Source organism: Lissotriton helveticus, chromosome 7 (genome assembly GCF_964261635.1).
Source record: "Lissotriton helveticus chromosome 7, aLisHel1.1, whole genome shotgun sequence".
NCBI classification, from domain to species: Eukaryota; Metazoa; Chordata; class Amphibia; order Caudata; family Salamandridae; genus Lissotriton; species Lissotriton helveticus.
The window spans coordinates 1,484,219,641-1,484,244,516 of record NC_136068.1 but is presented as its reverse complement, the minus strand read 5'-3'; the positions used below and the strand labels follow the sequence as shown (position 1 = coordinate 1,484,244,516).

At 47.5% G+C, this 24,876-nt stretch overlaps 1 pseudogene; it reads right to left on the bottom strand.

Annotated features, from left to right (window-relative positions):
- LOC144769549 (sacsin-like) overlaps window positions 1–24,876 on the bottom strand; it is a 39,038-nt pseudogene that overhangs the window by 6,649 nt on the left and 7,513 nt on the right.

The following is a 24,876-nucleotide window of genomic DNA, read 5'->3' as shown; positions in this document are numbered from 1 at the left end:
TGCTAACATTTAAACTGCATAGTATATTTTTATAATGATAAGTTTAAAGTACAAAAACTAATGATGTGTTTACATACATTTATTTCTATGTTTTAATTTGTTTTCGCTTACTTTTCATGTATCCTCGACTCGGAGGGGTGCTGGGCTGGGGAGTCCATCTTGGAGGGTATTTCTGCGCAGAATCACTAGAAGCTGCCATGACATTGAACTCAGGCCAAAGAAGGTTGATGCCAGAGCCACCCTGGGAAAGGGCACCTTCACCCAGCAGAAGCATCATGATTATGTTCTATTGTATCGAAATGTATTCTTTTCATTGTATTCTGTGCGACTTTCTCATGGGAACCCCAATCTCGCTAGGCGGTACCCAGAGATGCAAAGTAGGCCTCCAAATAGTCTGTTCTGATTGGTGTGTTACCCAAACCCTACCTTAGGACCAATCCAAATTGAGGGATTCTGACACTTTGCAACATTGGGGGGTGGTACACCGTCCCAAAACAGTATATCTACCCTGGGTTCACCTAGGGAAATTGTCTGACTTGTCTGGTTTAGCTGACCTGTCACTGACCCAACGCACTCAATAGGTGACTGAAGATACAGAGTACTGCGGAGCACTCTGTCCGAAATTGACCATAGACTAAGGTTTTACTAAACCTTAAAGTGCTGGCGGAGCACTTTGCTGGGAGTTCGCTGACCCAATCGGGGTCTTGATCGATAGCTGCAGAGAGGGTGGAGCGCAGGCGTTGCTTCCGAACTGCGGGTGCCGGTCCTGTCCTGAGGGTTCCTGTCCTGAGGGTCCTGTCCTGATCCTAATCTGGTCTTCCTGTCCTGTTCTGGGTGTCCATTCTGCACCTGCTGTCCATTGAGGGGTATCCTTCCTTGAGGGTTTCCTGTCCTTAACTGACCCGTGGCCAGGGTTTGGTTTCCACACCAGTCTAGGTAAATATCACTCTGAAAACTCTGAATCTTGCACCTTTCTGAATTTCTGTCTTTTGCTTCAATAAAGACATACCTTTGCATATGTTAATTTTCCATGCTTTTCCGCAACCATCGAATCATAAAGTCAATTGCATTTGTTTCATAACGTGTTCCTATGTTACCCTACCTGTTAGAAATTATATTTTGCATTGCAGTTTGTCATTTCCTGATATGGTCTAGAACCTCCTTACTTAAACTGTCTAAAGAACTTTTGCCTTGAATATATAGCGTGTCTCTTTTCATAGACTCTCCTATAGTTATATAAATGTCCCGAACTCCTGTCTCATTCCCTTGAAATAATTCTAGAATACTAGTCCTAATCAAAGCCTATCCCATCTTTAGTGATTCATCCTAAACGTTCCAAATTCCTGATCCTTCATTTTTGAATGTGTCCTGGTTCCATTAGTGTATAAATGGTTGCACTGACTTATTTGCTATTCAGCTATGTACTTTCTGTTATTCTGATTCTTGATTGCTTAATTACTGTGAATTTGATATTTTCTGAATTTTACTAAATTAGATAAAGACTTTAAAACTTCCAGTTGTCCGTGGTCATTTTACAAAGAGTATTGAATGTTATTTGCTGGGTTTGTATTTTGCTGCCTTTCCTTTTACAGCTAGCTCCCTGATCCATTGTGGTCATAGGTACCCGCATCGGTGGATGGTAAGTCGGGTACGCTGAAGAATAACGAAAGGAACTCACAAATATTTGATAGCAGACCGTGAGGTCATCCGATCAATGTATATGGTGATTTGAAATATATGGGCCCGAAGCCGGAAGTGGCAAAATTATTGGTCGGGTGATCCGCACGCTCTATCATTTTAAAGACTCCCCAATGCCGAAGCTAGAGGGCAGTAGGTAATGTTTTTCATAAATCCTTGACCTTTGTATCCTTGTGACCCTGATGATTGTCGATTCAGTGACATCCACAACCTTGTTTTGGGCAGTACAGCTTAGATAGCCTTCTGTTCGTTCTGAAGTAATAAAACGTCAGTAATGCTCAACTTCTGAGTCTCCTCCCTGCATAGTTCCAGCTGCAAAATAAAATCATCAGGCGAAGATAATTCAGGAGGAAGAAATCCAAGACTTATGTGCGGCACTCCTTTTAAGAAGATTATGAGGTTTTGGGAAGAATCTTGAAATATATCCACAAGTACTTTAATCTCTCGTTCATCGAAACTTTGATCACAAATCTTTGATTTTTTTGCATCTTCCTCTGTCCTGAAAGGCAAACGAATAAGTGTTCCGTTGTAGTGGGGCATTTCCTTCAGATAACAGCCAAACACATTCTCAAATGGGTGAAACTGATCACCAAATAACTGAAGTACATGAGGGTGCTTCAGGAGGTTTAGTTTGATACCCAGATTAGCTTCACTTTGAATGTGTTTCGAGAGATGATTTCAATCAATCAATCAATCAAAAAAGTCTTTATTGCGATTATCATCTTAAAAGACAGAGAGTCAAGAAATAACATTAACTATTACCAAATATGTACCTTGACATGACATAAAACAAGCTTACAAATTTCTCAGTAGATTTAAAAAATAAATACCTATATCTACATGTTAAAAACAGATCCTAAAACTTGATTAAATATATCCCATGCATAAGACTTTATATACATCGTAAAAATCCATAAAAAGAGCATAATTCTACATAATTCATTCAATAACACAGGGGCAAATATCTTGGATGTTAAGGCTCCCCATTTTTCATCCGTAGAACCCATGCCCAGCTCAGGAACTTTGCTACACCTATTATAGCGATCTCATTGGAGCCAGATTTCCACAACCTCTTAGCAACCATCGCAGAGCCAGTACCTAAGGACCGGCATACCGGTTTTAACCACAGGCTACGGGGTTTGTTGTACACCGGACAGACAAATAAAAGGTGGTCAATGTCTTCTATGTGATCCGGGCAAAAACGGCACTTATCATCAATTCCTGATTGCCACTTACATGTAAACTTCCTGACTGGCAAATGGCAATGTCCCAACTCTGAATTGGTGATAAAGCTTGCAATCTAGTGGTTTTGATATGAGGTCCCAATAGCTTTCCAGGCGAGGTTCGTCTTTTAGCTCTAGAAAATCTCTGGATAGGGTTGGGGTAATAGCAGAGGAGAACTTCCTTGTTTTGACTAACTCCCAATAAGCTGCTCGATAGGATTCTTTGGAAGGAAATTCTGCCGATTCGGGGCACTCCCAAAGTTCCCTCATCCCCATATCAATTAACAGTGACTTTATACCAGTCAACCATGGGATCCTATGCATGCGATCCAATCCTCTAACTTCGGACAAAGCCCTAGCAAAGAGGTGGAGCTCTGGAGTAATCCAGAGACACCTCCAGAAAGCCAGTGGCCTATAACGGGCAATGTCCTCAATACTTTGACAGCCTAGGTCAGACAACAGTGGGATACGGGGGGAAGATTGAGGCAAGCCCACAACTGATCTCATGAATTTATTTTGGGCTGTGGACAGTTGGGTCAGGTTACAGGATACCCAGATTTCAGTACCATATAGAATAGCGGGAATAATTTTAGTCGTGTAAATTTTGACCACTGGAGCTATGGGCTTGGTTTGTGATAGCCTAAGTTCCTTGGTCAATGCTCCCACTAATTGGATGTGCTTCAATGCCAGGATCTTAGCTTGGGGATCCCAACTCAGCTTATCGCCAAAAGTGACACCCAAATAGGTAAAGACATTAGTCTGCTCCAAAGGTTTCCCACCCATAAAAACACGTGCTTTAACGGGCTTAGACCCATGGAGCACCATGAATTTAGTCTTTCCTATGTTGACCATGAGCTCATGTTCGCGGCAAAACTCCTCAAAACGAGACAATGCTAGCTGTAACCCCTGTCTCGTCTTGTATAATATCAGTGTGTCGTCCGCGAACATGAGCAGGGGCACCTTTTGGCCAGCGAGTATAGGCGCGTCCGTTGGTTGGTCAACAAAGTACTGCACCACCCCATTGATAAATAGAGAAAACAGGGTTGGTGCCAGCACACATCCTTGCCGGACGCCCTTTCCTACCTCAAATTTCTCTGTAACCTCTCCCGGTTTCCCCCAACGAACCTGAGCATACGTTGATTCGTGGAGTCTAACCACGAGGGAGACTAGTTCTTTAGGCATCCCCAATCACAACAGGACCTCCCATAATTTTATTCTTGGCACTAGGTCAAAGGCGGATTTTAAATCCACAAAGGCAGCGAAGAGCATTCCCCTACCCAATAAGACCTCTTTCCAGTATAATAGGACAAATCTAAAGGCCTGATCCAGTGTCCCCATGTGCCACCGAAACCCCGCCTGTAGAGGAGATAGAATGTCATTTTCAAGCATCCAGCCCTGGATCCTACCCAATATTACACGTGCAGTTATCCTTTGAATTGCGTCAATTAAACTGATGGGCCTATAATTGGCCGGAGCGGAGCGATCACCCTTCTTATAAATAGGGATGATATCTGCTCCGAACCATGAAACAGGAATTGGGGCTCCACCCGCTATTGAGTCCGAACCATGAAACAGGAATTGGGGCTCCACCCGCTATTGAGTTAATCAGATTAGTAATATAGGGTACCCATAAATCTAGATCCTGTTTAAATAAATTGGCTGGAATGCAGTGCCTTACCACTTGGGATAGACTTAAGTACCGTCTCTACCTCTTTTGTGTTGAATGATAAGGGGACGTCAATTTGGATTTGGGGAGCAAACCCTATCCTCTCAGAGGCCAGTGAAAATTGTGTCTCAAAGAAGGCAACCCATTGCTGCGGTTCGACGTTGTTAGTCGGGATAATTGACCGCTGCCCATTCCCCCATTTGATGAGTTCCCAGAATTTAGTCATATTCCTGCCTCTGCATGCCGACAACAGAAAATGCCAGCGTTCCTCGTCCCATTCTTTCTTTGCATATCTGATAGCCGATTTATAAGATACTCTACACTGCTTAATAACACCGTGGATCCTAGATTTAATAGCTGCCACCAGTGCTTTGTGGGCTAACCTACATGTGTTATTATACCACGAATTGGGTTTAGTCTTACTAGTCTTCTTAGCAGTTCGAGCGTTTATAAAAAACCTTTTTAGCCCGCAGAAAAGATCACCATGGATTCCCCCTAGTTTACCGTTTAGAACCTCCTGAGAGCCACATCGGAAAAGTTCCCTTAGAGAACCTGACACTAGAGCCCTAATCTCTGCCACATTCCCTTCATCCATCACTACCTTGGACCACCATACCCTTCTTAAGTCATTTGCAATGGTTACTATATTGGGGCAGGTGACACCTTCCATCAATAAGGGACCACAAAAACTACTATCGTGAAGTTTGAGGACCAGGGGATTATGATCGCTTTCTGGGCGACATTGTACTTCCATGTCTAAAACTATTATACAATTCTTCACATTCACAAGGATGTAGTCAATGCGGCTTTTGGAACTGCCATTATCAAAAGTCGCTGCACCCTTGGCGTCGGATTTAGTTCTACCGTTTACCGCCCTTAGGCCTCGCTCCAAGCATAACCCTTTCATCTGAAGTGCAGCCTCTGTCCACCTTCTAATAGGCTCCAGATCCAATTGTGGGATCCCCCAGAGTGCGTCAATCTCTTCACTAAGCCTACCATCCTCTGCATCTAGTCATTCCAAGCAGGTGTTGAAATCGCCTACGATAATTAGGTCATCGTTAGTTGCCACTAGGGACAAATGGCTCTCTAAAGCCATTATAACCTGAGAGCCCCTCCCACCAGGTTGACCCCTGGCATAGACGTTATAGACAATTAGATCGAGACCACTCACTGATCTGACCCTTATTGCCAAGATATCTGGGCTATCGATGCAGACCTCCTCCACACTTATCCCCTCAGATGAAATAATCATGGGAGCTCTTAGCGTTGCCGGGCCACCACACCTGGTGTGTGCCTCAACAATTTTTGTGCAAGAGTACAGGACGGGGGGATCTGATGACATTACAGGACCTATCGGAACAAACATCTCCGTTTTGGCTGCCATAGGGCGCCCCTCTTTCGAGGAATCTGTATCTGCCCTCGTCTTAACCCCTCTGGCTGGTCCCGACTGTTCAACCACCCCCAGTCAGTCAATATCTTCGAGTGAGGATAAAACCTCATAACGATTATTGGGCTGTATGGGGTTGGAATTCCAGATGTCAAAATCCTGGGGTACACGGTAGTCCCTGTTTCGCTGTCTCATGGGCTGTTTGTAGAAGAAACCAAGGGGAAGCAATCTAATCGTATGTACAGTAAAAGGAGAATGTTCTGCTAACTCAAAAATGTGGTGGACCAAGGCAGGTGACCTGAAGCTTAAAACCACACAGTCACCTGGCATGGATTTGGTTGAGTGTCCGACCCATTTTATGCGTCTAACCATTTTAAATTAACAAAAAAGGGCCTCCCCAATACCAGTTCTCTTACTCAAGTAATGTAATACCTTATTTCTAAGAGTTGACCAGTGCTCGTTTGACCCTGGGATGAGAGGAGGGATGTTCGCTAAAATAACTGTATATGGGGTTGCTTCTGGTTGGAGGTGAAGGAAACTGCTCTTATCTTGCCCATCGTCCTTACTAAGTTCCATCGGCCTCCTATTTCCCGCAAGCCCTGCAGGTTGCTGCTGGGGGACAGGCTTGGGATTACCAACGCCAATGTATGTTTGACCTTTAGGCTTCTCTACTGCTTGCACTTTTTCCAATATTATCTGTGCATTTACCAATGTACCCTCTTGTTCCTTATGAATTTCCCCCACTCTAATTGGGGCAAACCCTCCTGTTACCCGGGGATTTGCCTGAGTAGGAATCTCTTGGGTGGGGCGTCTTCTATCTTTTTAAGCCTAGCATCAATAGAGTTTAATTTTTCCATTAGAGGGTTGATAAGGACAGCTAGTTGTTCTTTTAATAGGGCACAAAAATCAGGTTGGTTGGACAGAGGATTGGCCTTTGCAGAGGAGGTAATATCTACAATGGTACTACTTGGCTTACCGAATACAAAGGCCCCACTTGTTCTACTAGTTTCTAGCGGTGGCTGTTGTTTGTTTACAACATGTTCCTTCCTTTTTTTATTTGGAGGTTCCATGTCAGTACGAGCAAGGGCCTTTTTTCCTCTAGTTGTTACCATGACCAGGCTCCCCACACTATTCTGTGACTGAGAGGAAACCAAGTTAGGACTACTAGGCGGCAAACATAATGGCCTTGAAGGAGACCCGTCATTTGTGTGAACAGTGTCAGAGTTAGAATGGACGGCTGGCAACTGTGCACTAGGCAAAGACCCCCCCCCTTGAAAAAATTGGTCCAAGTGACAGTCTACGCTCAGTTGCCTCAATTTCGTGGATTAAAACAGATTTGGCTCTTGTTAAGAAGGCATTAAGAGTCCCCACCACCCTATCTCCCACAATCCTTTTACTCATAATAATCAAAAAAATGTGTTAGCCCCCAGCAGCCGATGCTGCAGTCCAGTATTAAGTTATCGCTTACTGTCTTTAGTTGAAAAATGTCAATGGTGTGGCCCTGCCTGGCCTCTTCAGGCCCGCGGGAACTCCAGCCTACTTTAGTGCGCTACTTGGCGCGAAATCAGTGAGGGGGCGGCATCCTGCCGCAATGGGCCCTGGGAGATGTAGTCTCCCCACTCAGCGGCCGTGCACAAGGATAGTTCAGGCAACGGCGGCGGGGGAGACTAGAAGGCAAGCGTAGCGCGTCCTCGCGCCCCTTACAACCCCAGTGTGCCTCAGTTGTCCACTAGTACTGGCAAGAAAGTTCGAGCCCAGGTGAGTTTGTAGAAACAATTCGTAGCATCCAGTCTCTTGCGGAGGCTTTGCAGCTCCTGTGGTTCCCCAGAGAAAAGCGCTCCCCGGAGATAAAACACTCTTGCGGCTCTCACACAGTGCGCTGAACCGCAGTGAGCTCCGGCGACCGTCGTCACTTCTGGCGTCTATCACCGGGCTCAAACCGCTGTTTGGTGCACACACCCACACACACCGCTCTGCTCTGATCCTCAGCACCAACACTGAAGTCTGGATGCCTCACCTCTGGTGAGGGGGGGCCAGGCTGGGCGCCTTATTCTCTGTCTGCACTGTCTGCCAAGCTGCAGGGCTCAGTCCGGGGCTCAGTCAGCTGTTTGGTGCTCGCACCCGCTTTTGCTTGCTTTGCTCCTTGGCTATGCTCTGCACCAGCGCACCAGGGCTCTCCCGCAACCTCCTGCAGCCTCTGTGGCCTCCGGGGCTCTCCCTCGGCGCCAACGCACCAACACAGCACCAACGCAGCACCAAGCTGCTTCACAGCTTCACGGCTTCGGTTCTGCTTCAAGTTTGTGATTTCCTGACTTCTCAAACCCCCACGTTGGGGGGGTGGGGTGGGGGGGGCAGACCAACAGACAGATATTGTGTGAAAAAGGCCGCATTATTGAAACAGGTGCACATTTATACATTAAAACCTCGGCCAACGCCTTACAAAATTAGTCCTCACTAAATAGGCCATTTCCTTAACCCCCAATCACCACCCTGCCCCTAAAACGTCATCAAACCCGCCCCCGCCCATACACAATATTAAAAATGCAAACAATGCAAAAAAAACGCATAATCATTTCAACTTATCCAATCCCCCAAACCATAACACAAACTCCCCCGTTTGCCCTCCAACAACTCTTGGTATCCCAACCTATGGAACCGCCCCAACAAATCATCCTGCTCAATCTCCCCTGACAAAGCCCAGCTCAACAAATGCCAACTACAATCATGCCAAGCCTGGCAAAAACCACCAATTTCCACCACCCAGAAAGCGGGGGGAAAAACAAGACCCCCCTTTCTGCCCCCCAAACCAGTGACAAACTTAACAGCAACGAAGGGAAAAAACCTATCCAGCAAATTCCAGAATCTTCAAACAAGGAGACAAAACCTCTCTCAACTCTAAAAGATACAAATCCATTCCAATCCTAGAAAGGTGAACACCATCGCCACGAAGGAACTCAACAGTATCATACCGAATATCAGTATGAGACACTCGACCAAAACCCAAACCTCTACAAAATCTTGAAACCTCAAGGTTAACTTTCTTACGCGCCTTATCGATCGCCTTGGGCTTGTTCGCGCCTCTCCAAGACCTCCGCGGAACCAACTCTGTCCACAGGACATGGCAACCTGACCACTGCTGTTTCAAAAGAGAAAGATCTTTCTTCATTGCTCTCAAAAGAACTACACCATTAACCCCGCACAAATAATTTTCTCCCAAATGGATAACCAACACATCTGGGCAGATACCCCCCCGCCAACCAAGAATTTAAAGCAGGGATTAACTCCTTCCACAGCATGCTCCCCTTGCCTTTCCACAATACATTGAACAAACGATCATTAAAAACCAGCATAGAACCAAAATAGCTATTGCATGCTTGAACATGGGCTCGTTTCACAAAGGAATGCCCCACAACCCATATAGTCATAGCCGCTGAACGGGAGCCAGCCACGGAACCTGAAAGAGAAAAGCAGTATCAGATTTTAAGAAAAAGAGGATGACGCAAGCGCCTCCCCCGCTTCATCTCTCACATAGCGCTGAAAACAATTAGACGACCAATGCCCTAAGCGCATAATGTCCTGCCTAGACCAGCCTCTGTTATGAGCTTCTGTCGCTGCCCCAATCCTAAAAGAATAAGTACCATATTTTTTATCGTCCAGGCCGATACTCCGCAAAGCTTTTCGCAGCACCATACGCAATTGATATTCTGTGACCTTAGATCCATCTGCATGCTGAAATACACAAGCTTCCAGGTCCCCCCCAGAAACCACCCACCAACGCCGAGCCCACTGTAAAGGACATGTCCAAGAAGGAGAGGACGCTTCCAACCAAATACCTTTCCCTTTGCCTCTTTGGTCAGTTTTCGAGTGAGATAACCATAAATGCACACCTCTTTCGGACAAATGAACATCCCCCCACCCCACAACTTGGAACCCAACAATTCAGAAACTCTAAAAGCACCAAAAAACATCTAAACCATGAGCGTTGCAAAAAGACATGCTTCAAAATCATCCCTACAAATACAGGGCAATGCCTCTAATACCCGGGCCAAATTCTGCCATGACAAGGGACTCCTAACCGACTGCTCCCCTCCCCTCTCCCGAGACCACCCTTCCAACATTCTCTTCCCTACCTCCCCAGCAGAGGGAGAGTAACCCCAAAGCAGCTTGCCCATGAACGAAATGCCAGCTAACTTTCCTGCTATGGTACCTCTGGATAAGCCTTTATCCATTAAATCAAGGATAAACTGAACAACATCGTCCGACCGACTCCAGCCAGGATCCCGTTTGCAGGCCCCAGACGACAAGAATTCTTTCCAAGCCAGTTCATATGCCGCCCAAGTAGACGCAGACAGCGAACCTACCACCAACTGTATGACCCTTTGTCGCCTACATTCCAAATGTGCTCCGGCATGGGGGTCGGTGTCCTGTCTGCCTCCGAAGCTAGCCCATGGAATCTCTCCCACTGCGAACGAGACAAAGCATCCGCAATGTCATTGTCCACATCAGGAATGTGGAAGGCCCTAAAGCTGATGTCATACCTAAGGCAGCCCAACACAAAGACTCATAACAGTTTCAAGATCTGCATATCCCTGGCTGATTGTCTATTGATGATTTCTACGACAGCCAAGTTGTCAATCCGAAAAAAGCACTTTCTTGTGAGCCAACTCATGCCCCCACAGCGTCAATGCTACCACCACTGGAAACAATTCTAAAAAGGCAATGCTCCTGCCCCCATTTTTCCAACGATCAGGCCACTTCTGAGCACACCACTTGCCCTGCCAATACAAACCAAAACCATCACTGCCCGCTGCATCAGAGAAAATTTGTACGTCCCACACCCAGTCCTCCTCCTTGTACAAAGGAACTCCATTGAAAGAATGTAGAAAAGCCACCCACATACGCAGATCCTCCTTGACCCCTACTGATAGACGTACATGGTGGTGAGGCAAGTGAGGGCCGGATAGAGCCCTACCCAGGCGCCTACAGAAAGTTCTACCAGCTCTGACCACCCTACATGCAAAATTAAGATGGCCCAACAGAACCTGCACTTCTTTGACTGTGACCTTTGTTTTTGCCAACATTGATTCCAAGAGCTCCAGCATTTTGTCCTTCTTCTCCACTGGCAAGCGGGCCTGCATTGCCCGTGAATCAATCTCAATACCCAAAAAGGACATGGTCGCGCAAGGACCCATTGTCTTTTCTGGTGCCAATGGTACTCCCGAAAGGTCCATAAGCTTCTGGAATGTAACCAAAGCTGCCTGACATTCAGATGAATCTGGGGACCCAGCGAAAAAGAAGTTGTCTAAATAGTGTGTCACTAACTGATGTCCAGAGTGTTGTGTGAAGAATCATTGTAGAAAAGTGCTAAAGGTTTCGAAAAGGGCGCAGGACATCGAACAACCCATTGGCAATGCCTTGTCCACGTACCACTTTCCATGGAAATGAATCCCCAGAAGATTCCAATCTTCAGGATGGACTGGAAGCAATTGAAATGCAGATTTTATATCGCATTTTGCCATTTCTGCAAAAGGGCCCGCAGCCACTACCAGTGACATAGCCGCATCCACTGAAGAATAAGACACAGAAGCTGCTTCCTCATCGATAAAATCATTAACTGAGGACCCCTCCGGCCATGACAAATGTTGAATTAATCTGTATTGCCCTGCTTCTTTCTTGGGAACCACACCAATGGGTGAAATGATCAAATCATCCAAAGGCCAATCGTCAAAAGGACCTGCCATTCTTCCTTCCCTCACTACTTTATTCAGTTTATCCTGTACCACTGTTCTGTGTTCATCAGTCGATTTCAAATTCTTGGACCAGCGCCGCAGCCGCGGCCCTGAATAACCAAGACGGAATCCTTCTTGAAAACCTGTCAACAACAACTGTCGTGCCCCAGCATTCCCGTACCCCTTCAAAGCCTCTGCCAGCTGGTTCAATCTAACTGGAGTACGAGCCTTTGGGCACAACCCCTGCATTAGTTTTCCCTCCCCTATTGGACTGAGGATGTTGTGAGGGAGCTGAGGTGCTAGTGCTCTGTTGTGTCCACTGCTGGCCGCCCGAAGTCCGAGGCCCCCAACCCTTAACCAAGGGATGCCTTCTGCCACACTGTGAACATTCATGGCGAAATCTGCAGTATTCCCTAGTGCACAAACCTTGTTGAAGTCCCAACATGCTCCCATCCCAGACTGTGTCGATGCTGTGCTTCCCACCCCGCCCCGGGTGGGTTTTCCCTGAAAGGGTCGGTAAACTAACGGTAAGCCACTAGCAGTAAAAATTGTCTTATCACCGGCCGATGCACCCATCGTATGCTGCCATAAATCCGTATCCAATTCCCCCCACTTCGCCTCAGAATCCCAGGCCATTCATGCTGTAAACTCCTCATCGTATTGGGCCCACGCAAAACCACTACCTGTTATCTGTGCTTTTCTGATAACATCCATATACTTAAATATAGCTATGCAGCGCTCAGGAAACTTTTCACAATACACGCTAGCGTAAATCAGAAATGCAGCCGTCCAGTTTTCAATCGTTAGGGGAACTTTTGGGCGCTTGGCCAACTCATTTTCCTCCTCTTTTGAACCCTCCTTAGAACAAACTTCTCTATGTAGCAATTTCAATATTTCCACATACTCACCCTTCCAAATCCTCTCTTTTGTAGATAACATCCAATGAGCTCCTAGAGGCTTGGTGACACCCATGTAGGGTAACCTTTTAATTTTTAGCTCCTTACTATGTAGTGTCTTTAACCGTCTCAACAGCCTCAGTGTTCATGCCACTCCCAACCTTGGCACCCAGACGTCCCTCCCCGTCACCTGTACCTACCCCTTGATCCTTAACGTAACGTCCTATATACAATTTGCCGTCAATTCCTTCAGCCACCGCCCCGCCCCCACAGACACCATTTTTGGTTTGGCCCATGGTTCAGAAAGCTCACCTGGGTGTAACAAGGGGGCTTGACCCGGCCCCGATCTCCATGCCATCTGTCCCACATTGTCCACCATCCGAGGAACCCTCACTGAGGGGCCGCGCTCTCGACCTGGTCCAGACACTGCTTGCTTTGGTCGCACCACCACCAGTGCCTGCAAAAGACTATGAGAAACATGAAATTGCCCCCCCCCCTGTCACATCATCACGTAATTCGCCTTCCTCTGGGCTTTCATCATCATAATCCAAAGCCAAAGACTCCTCCATCTGGGGAGGGCCGGACACCATCAACTTCTTATGCGTCTCATAACCTTACGGACCAGCATGGGCCTTACCAACCCTTTTCTGTACACTAGGCGGGGGAGCCGACTGTACCCGCCGGTACTCCCCCAAACGTTGACCACTCTTATGTAGATTAACATCTGTCAAGTCCATCCGTTGCTGCTGAAGTGACGTTGGGGCCAGCGAGGTCGCGCCAGACCTCCATTTGCTGACCGCGCCGGGATCCCCGAATGGTACGGAATGTGCAGCGCTAGGCTCCACCCTCCCTTCTCCTCGGCGCCATTGGGCCGCACTTCGCCCTACCGAGTCCGCCGTTCCATATCGCTCCCTATCCTGCAACGAAAAAGGCTGGACTGATTACTCTGGAAAAAAAGTCCTATTTTGCAAGAAGAATAGAGGCAGCGACTAACTCGTGTAAAGAAATCTTTCTGGTCGTGAAAGAATTTACCTCTTCTTCTTTGTGTATGCCGAAGAGCTCGCTCTCTGAAAGTTGGGTTTCGGAGCTAGCCGACTTTTTTGCCAATAAAATTATAACCATCCAGGCCTCCTTTTCATCTCAGGGCGCGGTGGTTGTTAAGGATGTGGAGACACCTCCACTGATTCCTGCTGAGGAGATTCCGACTCTTTCATGTTTTCCTCCCCTCCCTTTACAAGCTTCCCTTGACCTTCTCATGAAACTTAAGTCCGGTTCTCCTTTGGATCCTTGTCTGGCTAAATTTTGCGCCAAAATCGCTCAAGTCATTAACCCTTTAGTTAATCCACTGCTGAACCTTTCCCTGAGCTCAGGGGTGGTTCCTCAGGCCTGGAAACAAGCCCTCATTTTGCCACTCCTGAAGAAGCCCAATTTGGACCCCTTGGCCCATGCCAACTATAGGCCAATCTCCCTTTTGCCGGCTTTTGCGAAGATTGCGGAGAAACACCCTCATCAAACCCTGTCTAACTTTCTGGAGACTAATAACATCCTGCACCAGTCACAGTCGGGTTTCCGGTCCAATATGAGTACAGAGACGGCGTTGCTGGAAGTCACAGAGTCCATTAAAGAAATCTTGGACTCTGGAGGCAAAGCAATGCTGGTAATGCTTGATTTGTCGGCGGCTTTTTACACCGTCCCCCACGGCCGTCTCCTTCTAAGACTTCGGGAGATCGGTCTGACGGGGACGGTGTACAGTTGGTTTGAGTCTTTTCTAGCGGACCTCCAACAGACGGTCTGGGTTCTACCTTTCTCTGCCGCGGTGCCGTCACTGGAGGTCGGAGTTCCCCAGGGCTCGATTTTGAGCCCGACTCTTTTTAACATCTATATGGCCCCTCTGGTGGCACTGGCAGAGTCACGTGGAGCCCGGATCGTGTCATATGCTGACGACACTCAGCTCCTTTTCGCATGTGACAGAAACTCGGACTTCGATGGGGAGAGCATTCGCGGGTGTCTCGAGGATGTATTCCAATGGTTTCAGCGGAACAGCCTCAAGTGCAACTCCGATAAGTCGGAGGTGCTTTTCTTCGGGTGTCCGTCGGACCCGAATTGGAAGTCCTGGTGGCCGGAGGCCATGTTTCCCCCTTCTGCAGCCTCAGTAGTAGCCAAGAATCTGGGAGTGCAGGTTGATGCGGATCTGTCATTGAAACCGCAGGTGCTCGGCCTAGTGGGCAAATGCTTTGGCCTCCTAAAAATGCTCAGGAAATTCCTGCCCCTTCTGTCTCTGGATCACAGAAGAATCACAGTGCAGGCACTGATTGGTTCCCGGTTGGATTATGCCAACGTGCTTTACCTTGGCCTTCCGGACTTCCTCCTAACTCGTTTCCAAATTGTTCAAAACTCGGCAGCGCGGGCCATCTTTGGCCTCCATAGGAGATCAAGTGCGAGTGATCTTTTAAAAACGTTGCACTGACTGCCTATCAGAAAGCGCATCATCTTTAAAGCGCTTACTCTGGCTTTCAAGGCACTTCACGGAACTGGTGCCCAGTACATCAGTAAATGTTTGGAGTTCTATCAGCCTTCGAGGGCACTCAGGTCAGCTTCTCTCGCCCTGGCCTCTGTTCCAAATATCAGGCGGGCCCGGTGTGGCGGCCGTTCTTTCCAACGCTTGGCGCCACTGCTGTGGAATGCCCTTCCTCTGTCTTTGAGGACTAATGTCAACCTTCTGGCATTTAGGAAGAACCTCAAATCTTGGCTATTTGTCCAGTAGTTTCTTCTCTGTCTGGCTCCTCCGCTCTGTACCGCTTTGGGTTTTTTCTAGCGCCGGGACACTCCTCGGAGTAGCTGAGCGCTATATAAAATAAAGTTTAACGTAACATAACATAACTGATGTGCCGGGTCCCTTACTACCAACAACTCCAAACTCCTCAATCCCACTTGCCACACATCCAACAGACCGCAGACCCTTCCTCTGCCCGCCACGCTGAAAAACTGAACCCCTCGCTTGGACAGAAACACTACGAGGAGGGGGGGGGGATGTACCCACCTCCTCACCTCTGCTTCAATCCAACATTGCCTGCACCATTGTTGACGCTGGACCCAACACCTGACTAAGCATGGGCGTAAAATCCGTTACGCTCGCGGATTTTTCGGATTTTCGGAAAATCCGCAATCCGCGAACTCTCGCGGATGTGGCGAGAATACGCAAATCCGCGCGAAGCGGATTTTTTGCTTGTGTTCGCACTGCTCGCGGTCCGCGGCGCGGGCAGCAACAATCTCGCACTCGCGAAAGTACAAAAATTACAAGGGGAGGGGTAAAGGAAGTGGCCCAGTCTCCAACTTCCTGTTCCTGTCCAGCAAGCTCCTCCCATAGGGGTGGGGTGAAGGAAGTGCCCCAGTCTCCAACTTCCTGTTCCTGTCCAGCAAGCTCCTCCCATTGCTTAGTCCATTTCCTGGCCACTTTGATTTCGATCTTGACTGGGAAGGATTACTTTTTGTGGTTGCTGCTGGATATTTGGATTTGAGGCCTTTTGGATTACTTTTGGATTCGAAATTTGATTTCACAAAGAACTAAGTTGATGTTGTTTGTTTGTAGTGATTTTTGTGTGTGTTTCTTTTTTTTTCGACTTTTTTGGGGGGAAAATCTGCAAGTTCGCGAGCTGAGGATGTTTTTGCTTGTGTTCGCACTGCTCGTGTCCCGCGCAGCAACAATTTCGCACTCGCGAAATTGTAAAAATTACAATTCTGCACATGAATTGAAAACCACCAGGCTTAGCTATGGGTGCATGCATGATACAACTGTTTTGTTGAATTTTTTTTTAACATGATTCTGGCCAGGGCATGGATGGCATTGGATTGTGGTGATTTTTGTGTGTTTTACGACTTTTTGGGGTGGTGTTGGGGGCTTGCTATGTGGGTGGGGGCCATTTTATTGCCTGGTCCCGTGTGGGTGGAGGTCTAGGGGCCATTTTTAAGCCAGTTTGTGTGCTTTGTGCCATAGGCCTGCACCCAGTGTGCTCTGATGTCATCCATTATGCCCAGGGGGCCCAGAATCGGTCTGTTCGCGGATTTTGCTGGTTTTTCGCCACGTTCGCGCCGTGAAGCAACAATCTCGCACTCGCGAAATTGTAAAAATTGCACTTTTGCACCGGAAAACCACCAGCAGGCAGCATAATCCTTCTGAAACTTGATGGATGGCATTGGATTGTGGTGATTTGATTTGTGTTGCGTTTTTTGACTTTTTGGAGTAGGGGTTGGGGGCTGGCTATGTTGGTGGTGGCCATTTTGAGGCATGGTCCTGGCCATGTGGATGGGGGTCAAGCGGCCATTTTGAAGGCAGGCAGTGAGCTTTGAGACATAGGCCTGCACCCATTGTGCCTTGCTTTCACCCATTGTGCCCAGGCGGAGTCAGGGGTACATGAAAGTACAACCCTCTGTGTGTGTGCTCTCTTGGATCAATGTTAAATTCCTGTTTCCCAAAAATTTAGCAAATCCTAATTTTGAAATTTCCATATCGTGTGGTGTGCACGTGTGTATTCATAAATGCCTACTTGCAAACTGTTTATTGAAGCGCTACATATGCAACATATATTTACTGATGTTCCTCTGTCTTCGTTTGCTTTTAGGTGCACAAAACTCTGCATCATCGTTGAGCATCAGTGCCAGGAAGAAGTCCTGCTGCGGCCTGTTGTTCCGACATCTGAAGAAGATGGCTCCAAAAAGAGGTGCCCGTAGGTCCTCTTGCAAGAAAGATGTCTCTACTAAGGAGAAGAAGACGCAAGTGGCACCAAGGAGACTGGTGGCACCACCACTAAATTTTTGTTGGGAAAAACAACAAAAAAAACCAAACAAAGGCCCACCATGAGTGCTGCACAGGTAGCCTGTTTAGTTGTTGAATCACCAACGACCAGTGATGTTGGTTCATCGCAAGAAAGTAGCAGCACACCATCAACACAGGTTGTAACTCATCTCACAAGTACTATTCAACAACCAAAGCTGCAACAACAACTGCATCGGCTACTAGTACAAGCAGAAGTACATGCGCAAGGAGCTGTCCGAGAAGGAGCTGTCCGAGAAGGAGCTGTCCGAGAAGGAGCTGTCTGAGAAGGAGCTGGCTGTGAAGGAGCTGGCCGAGAAGGAGCTGGCCGAGAAGGAGAAGGCCGAGAAGGAGAAGGCCGAGAAGGAGAAGGCCGAGAAGGAGAAGGCCGAGAAGGAGAAGGCCGAGAAGGAGAAGACCGAGAAGGAGAGGTCCATGGAGACTTGCAAGTAGAGGTCAGTGAAGATGCCCATGTAGCGGCGCATGGAGCGGTGCAAGTGCCCACAATGGTTGTTCTTCCAGAAGTAGGGGCACAGGAGGAAATTGACTTTGGAGCCGGGGTATCATGTCAGGAAGACGAAGCCACTCCTCCTGATGATTCATTTTCTCCCAGCTCCCCAGCAAGGAAAAGATCAAGGAGGGTGTGTAGAAGTTCCTCTTCAAGCCCCGCTCCATCAGATGATGATCTGGATCTAGATTGGCAACCATCTCCGAAGTCTGAGAGGGAGGCACACCATGAGCTGCGAAAGGTATCAAATGTTAAAAGGAAGAACCCCGGAAAGCTCATACTTATGGATCCGAACGTCGGACTTGATGAAGTGGTGCATTCTGATGTTGTTGAACAGGATGACAGCAATGACCTAGTCATCACACATGTCAGTCCAGCCACACCGGCCATGCAGCAGACAGACATTTATACCCTATCCCGACGTCATGCTGAGCGTGACCTGGCCACTGGTAGCACCACCAACGCAGTCAAGTAGTACAACAAGTTCAACAAAACCTACAGCTCCCATATTTTCTCCCCAGAGGGGGACTCCATCCAGCTCGACTCCCTCAAGTAAGGTTGCTGCAATAATTGCACAACCCAGTAGATGTCTGCAAGGCTCATCCACCACTGCTTCATCTGGCATTGGCAGTATCACCTCGTGCGGCAAAACCAGAAGTTTCCAGTCCCCAGTTTGGAACTTTTTTAGTGTCCATGAAAAGTATGATAACATAGCCGTTTGTTGCATTTGTAAGACTAGAGTTAGCCGTGGTAAGACTGGTACCAACTATGGAACCGGAGGCCAGATAGGTCATCTTGAAAGAAAGCACGCTGTCGAATGGTTTCCGCACCTAGCAAACGTCAAGGGAAAGCGATCCCAAAGGGCAAGTGGCCAAAATATACCCATACTAGGTGTTTCATCTGAAGATGACGGGGAGGCAGAAGAAGCGTCAGACATGTGTCCGGTTGCACCCAGTACCCCTGGCACCACACCCTCCGGAACACATAGGAGGCACACTGAGAGTCTGGGAGACACACCAATGCGGAAAATGTCAACACTGATCAGAAGTGGGTCGAAGAAGGCATCAGCATCATCCTGTAAATTTGTCCAGCACACCATTTCAGCCATGTTCTCCTCAGATGTGCAATTTCAACGCAACCACCCAACTGTACGCCTGTATAACACTAAGCTGGCTAAAATGCTAGCGGTGGACCTTCTCCCTTTTTCGTTTGTCGAAGGTGTGGGTTTCCTTGAACTCGTGGCAACATTGGCCCCTAAATGGAAGGTTCCTAGCCGGTTCTATTTTGCCAGGGTTGCTGTTCCAGCACTACATAAAGAGGTGCTTGAGTTGGTGGGGGCAGCTTTGCAGAAGAGTGCTGTTCACACTATACACCTGACAACAGACATGTGGACCAGTTGCCAAGCCCTTGATTACATGTGCATCACTGCACACTGGGTCTCTTTTTCAGGGGTTACAAAACAGATAAATGCAGGTGGTGACTTGGTCGAGATTTTTAAGGGTGCTCGTAAACATGCAACATTAGCCATGTTTGGCATGGAGAAAAGTCATACTGCAGTCAACATTTTGGCTGACTTTAACAAAAAGGTCTCGCAATGGCTGCCCCCAAGAAATTGCAAGGTTGGTTATGTTTCTACTGATAATGGCAGCAATGTAGTTAGGGCCATGGAGGACGGTTTCTATTTCAGAGTGCCGTGTTTGGCGCACTGTATGAACCTTGTCGTGCAAAATTTCTTGAAAAAAGAACTTGCAGTCGACAAAACACTGACCATCTGCAGACGAATATGCACACATTTCAACCATTCTTTTAAGGCCCGGAAGGAGCTGAGGCGCAAGCAAAATGAACGTAGAATGCCAGTGAAAGCACTTATCCAGGAGGTGGCAACACGTTGGAACTCAACCTTCTACATGCTTGAGCGTCTGCATGAGCTGTTTCCAGTAGTCAATGAGTATTTCGACAACCTGGGTGGTGATACGACAGAAATGATGCTAGCGGTGGACCAATGGCAGCTAGTTAAAAGCCTGACAGACATGCTTCGTCCTTTTGAGGTCTTCACGGGTGACGTCAGCAGGGAGGACTGTTCTTTGAGCAAAGCTATCCCATTGTTGCTGAAGCTCGAGCACCAAGTCAAGGTGGTGGCTTCACAATTAAAGGACGCTGGAAAGAACGAAGCACATGAGTTGGCGCAGAGATTATTACAACGCCTAGTTAGCAATAAACGGCTTGTAAATATCAAGAAACAACAGCACTACATTTGTGCTACTATTCTGGATCCACGTTACAAAAAGCCATTGTTTGGCAAAGTAATAATTCCTTTTGAAACATCGGATGTTACAGAGTACAAAGGTTGGCTAGCTCAGTCAGCCATTCATTTTGAAAGAGAGCGGAAGGAAACTGTAGGAGAAGACAGTACTACTAGTGAATCAGCAGGCCATCAGGCGTCCCAAAAAAGCACTTCTGCATCCGTGCCTCTGGCAGAAGTGAGTGACTTTCCCTCTGAGCCGTTAACCACACCAGCAACCGTATCATCTGCACCAGGCCCAGGCGATATGTCTGAAGCGGGTTGGCTAACTCAGCTAGGGTTTCCTTGTCCTAGAAAGGACACAGAAGTGCAAAGTACAGGAATCCGGGAGGACATTCTTTCAATGGTGCAGGCCTATCTGGATGACTCAACAGAGGTCAATATTACTGAGGACCCATTGGCGTATTGGCATGGGAAAAGAAAAATATGGCGAGAGCTCACCAACCTGGCTATCAATTACTTGTCTTGCCCACTCGCAAGCGTGTCCTCAGAACGTGTTTTTAGTTCTGCTGGTGGCATTGTGACTTCCAAAAGGTCCCGCCTCTTGCCCGCAAATGTGGAGCGGCTCACCTTGATAAAGATGAACCAGCACTTCATTCCACCAGATTACAGAGTACGAGAATCCACGCAGGAAGAAGAGGACACCGACCTACCTGAGGAAAGTTCTCCTCAGTTACCAGAAGTAACCCCGACTGATGATTTAGCAGAGTATGAGGACGAGTTCTGCTTCCCTGACAGCGAGTTCTGAAAATGAGTCAATCATTCATTAACTGTAAATTTAGTCCTCCTTATTCACTTTTATTCCTGTGTGTCTGTCTTTCTTTGTTTAGCAAGTGCTTCATCACATTCCCAACAAAACTGTAATCAACCAATAAAACAACAAGCCCATCAACAGAACTGTCTTGATTTTGATGCCGCAGCATTCCTCAGGTTCACAACAGTTAGTTGACAAGAACTCAGTCCTGGTCGTCTATCCTGAGTCCTCCTCCTCCAGACTCACCCTATCCATTACCCATAATGCTGATGCCTGGATTCTGCACAATGAAGAAACTTACGTTGACGAGTCCCCTAACGCTTTAGGACTCTGTGAATTCCAGGTGGAGCCAGCCCTCAAACACAAATTACAGGTAAGATAAGCGTTTGGATGGGAGGTAGTATAATGGAGTATTCGGAGAGGCGAGAGAGTGACAGTGGTACTAGTAGTAAAGTCCTAGGGCTCTTGAATTAACAAACTCTGTGACAGGCATTTACTTTGGAAAACATTTGGCCTATTACACGTGAACGTTTAGGCGTTATTATTGCTCGCTTGCCTGTCTCAGGGGTGCTGTCTGTGGGGCTTCTAGGTTTTTGGGTTGTGTGAGCACCGCTGCCACATTTCTAATGTTGATTGCTTTTGTTTTGCAGAAAATCCACGCCGGGAAACTCCAGTTGGGGCCCTGCTGCAGAACGCCTTAGGACACTGTGAATTCCAGGTGGATCCAGCCCTCAAACACAAATTACAGGTAAGATAAGCATTTGGATGGGAGGTAGTATAATGGAGTATTCGGAGAGGCGAGAGAGTGACAGTGGTACTAGTAGTAAAGTCCTAGGGCTCTTGAATTAACAAACTCTGTGACAGGCATTTACTTTGGATAACATTTGGCCTATTACACGTGAACCAACACGATGACAGTGTTCAGTAAAACATACTTACTGCAAAACCACCACCCACCAGGCTCAAAAGTAGTAAAAAACAGGTATGCTCAGATAAAGTTTGAAAAAGTATATTTATATCCCTAACAAAATAATCTCCCGCAAGACCCTCCCTAACCCCAAATAAATAGTCCATCAAAAGTCCCCAAAAAACCCAACTCCCAATTCCCACCCCCCAAAAGTCTCTAAAAAAGGGGCAAGGGACACTCTATGGATGCAGGTTGTTCACTTTGGCCTCCAGGGCATCATGCCTTAGGGCCAGGGCATCGTACTCTTCCCGGAGCATGGCGTGATCTAAGCGGAGGCCCTCCATCACCTTTTTGTACTCTTCCCATTTCTTGACCTCCGCCTCCAGGTTGGACACTCTGCGGAGTGCACGGCGCAAGCGAGCCTTTACAGTACTGTGAGGAGGTGCAGCCTTTGCTGCTCGGCGGTGGCGTCTTCCAGCACGGCTCTGGTTGGCTGGAGCACTGCGCTTACCGGCAGAACGTGGGGTCACGGAGGAGGATGCAGAAGATGTTACATTTGATGCACTTGAGTGCGTGTCGTCCCCCTCCATTTCCACCAGCCGGCGATATTGCGCAACAGTGGCATCCAGCCTCCGTTGCCGAGCCAGTACAGCCAGCATACTCCTGCTCGGTTTTGCAGTTTTAGTATTACCAACTATATGAAGAAAGAAAGACATAATCTGTAATGAATGCTCTTTAAAAATATGATTAACACAAAATGATTCAGCAGGAAGTTGTGTCACAGTACAACTAGCAACTAGCCAGCGCAGTACAAATCTATTCAGGCCAGTATCATGGGCGTCTGCATGGAGGGACAAGGTGGGGCGCTTATGGTTTGGTGCTCTTTCATATGAAAGAGATCTGGCAGAAGTGAGTGACTTTTCTTCTGAGCCGTTAACCACACCAGCAACCGTATCATCTGCACCAGGCGATATGTCTGTTTCCCTCTCTCTCTCTCTCTCTCTCTCTCTGTCTCCCTCTTTCTGTCTCCCTGTGTCTCCCTCTACCTCGCTGTCTCTCTCTCTCTGTCTCCCTCCCTCACCCTCCCTCTGGTTCCCTCCCTCTCTCTCTCTCTCCTTCTGTCTTCCTCTCTCTCTGTCTCTGCCTCTATCTGTCTGTCGGTCCCAGCCTGCTGTAATTACCATATTGTAATTTGTCACTGGGCCAGCACTGGATACACATCATATGCTATCTAAGAGTCAGATAGTACCATGATCCAGCTTACCTGTACTCGCCACCACCACTGCCTGCTTCCTCACAGTCTGATTGTCCTCTGGCGCCGCATCCTCCACAGAGTAGTCCTCAGACTCGGAGTCGATCACGATCACGTCCGAGCTGGCCCCGCCACCAGATGTTCCACCTACAAAGTAGATTTAAGACTGTTAGATTACACCACTCACTCGTATTTGGTCTATGAATGAAAAAATGTGAAAACATCAGAAAAATTTATTGACTGTCTACTCTAGTCTAAAGTAAAAATGTCCCTCCTTCCAGGGAAGGCTGTTGTCTTGCTTCACTTTTTTGTCACAATTGTTGAATGCTTGCTTAATTTTAACACACACCATTTTTCTCTGAACAGACAGAAACGGGACTTCTAAGGACAAGAGCAACATCAACTTCAAACCAGGTGAAAGCTCGGCTCGACCACAAGAAATGTGTTCCATTACTCATCAACTCAGCACCAAGCACTTTTCCATTTCCAACTAACTTTATTTTAATATATGTGTTTACTTAAACTTTTAATAAAGCTTTTAAAATTGAATAGACTCTGTGGTTTTTGCTCCCCCAGACTAGAGTGACTGAGCGAAAGGTTTTGCAATTTTTGCAAGGAGGAGTCCGTGCCGCTGACACTACCAGGTTTATACAGTGTGCCAAACACGCCACTCTGAAATATTATTACTCTGGTCTTTGGTGTCCATAGTTCGGTTTGTGGAGAATTGTCCCTGCAACAGTAGGATTATTGATTTTGCTCCTATCTAAACACTATTTCGAAAATTTTAAATTAGGAACGCTTGGACAACAATAGGTCCTCTATATTTAAATGAAAACTTACTGGGGCCAGCAAAGGAGCACTCGCCGCCCTGGCCTGCATCCTCCTCCTTTGAAGCCACTGCATCCGCTGTTTCTGTCCGCTTGCCCCTGGGCGGACCTGACGTACAACATGAAAGAAAGAACAGAAAAAATTGATGATTGCTGCTTGTCGATGTCCTTGTCAACCAAATCAAACATTTTGAAAGAACAAGAACCAACTATTTCAGCCAAAAAGAGGGCTACAAAGGAAGGACTGCACCTGAGCCTCTACTCTAGGGGCAGATTTACAAGCCCCTTGCAGCTCTTTTGCTCCGTTCTTGCGTCACTTTTGTGATGCAGCGCCACAACAAGAGAGGCGCCATGTTGTGGTGTATATTAACAGCGTGACGCATATGGGAGATGCATCCCATTCTAAAGCCCTGCGCCATAAGGGAGCGTTCCAGCGCAAGGGAGGGCGTTCCTGCGCAGGAACGCATGCTAAAAGTGGCTATGGGGAATAGATAAAATTTCAATCAGTCATTTAGGACAATGATGCGTCACTGAAACCCTGCGCCTGCATGAAGCAGACTTACGGCTTGACGCAGCATTGCTGGAGCTGTGCCAACGCAACTCCATCAATGAGCCGCCTTTACGGCACCGATGCGTAACGCTTCGGTGACGTTTTGGCACCATGGCGTGCCGCATTGAAAATACCGCGCACCATGGGTGGTGCTGGCGTGCCTCACACTTTGCAGGGATGCGCAGGTAATTGCTAATCTGACACTTAGGGGCATACTTACGAGTTCTGAGCTGGACACCTCCAGATGTGCACCAGAACAAATGCGTAACGCAAAACTAACCTTGCGTCATGGCAGATGCGCCGCAATTACAATGCGGCAAACCCTGGCGCAAGGGTAGGCAGATGCGTGACGCATCTCGTGACGAAA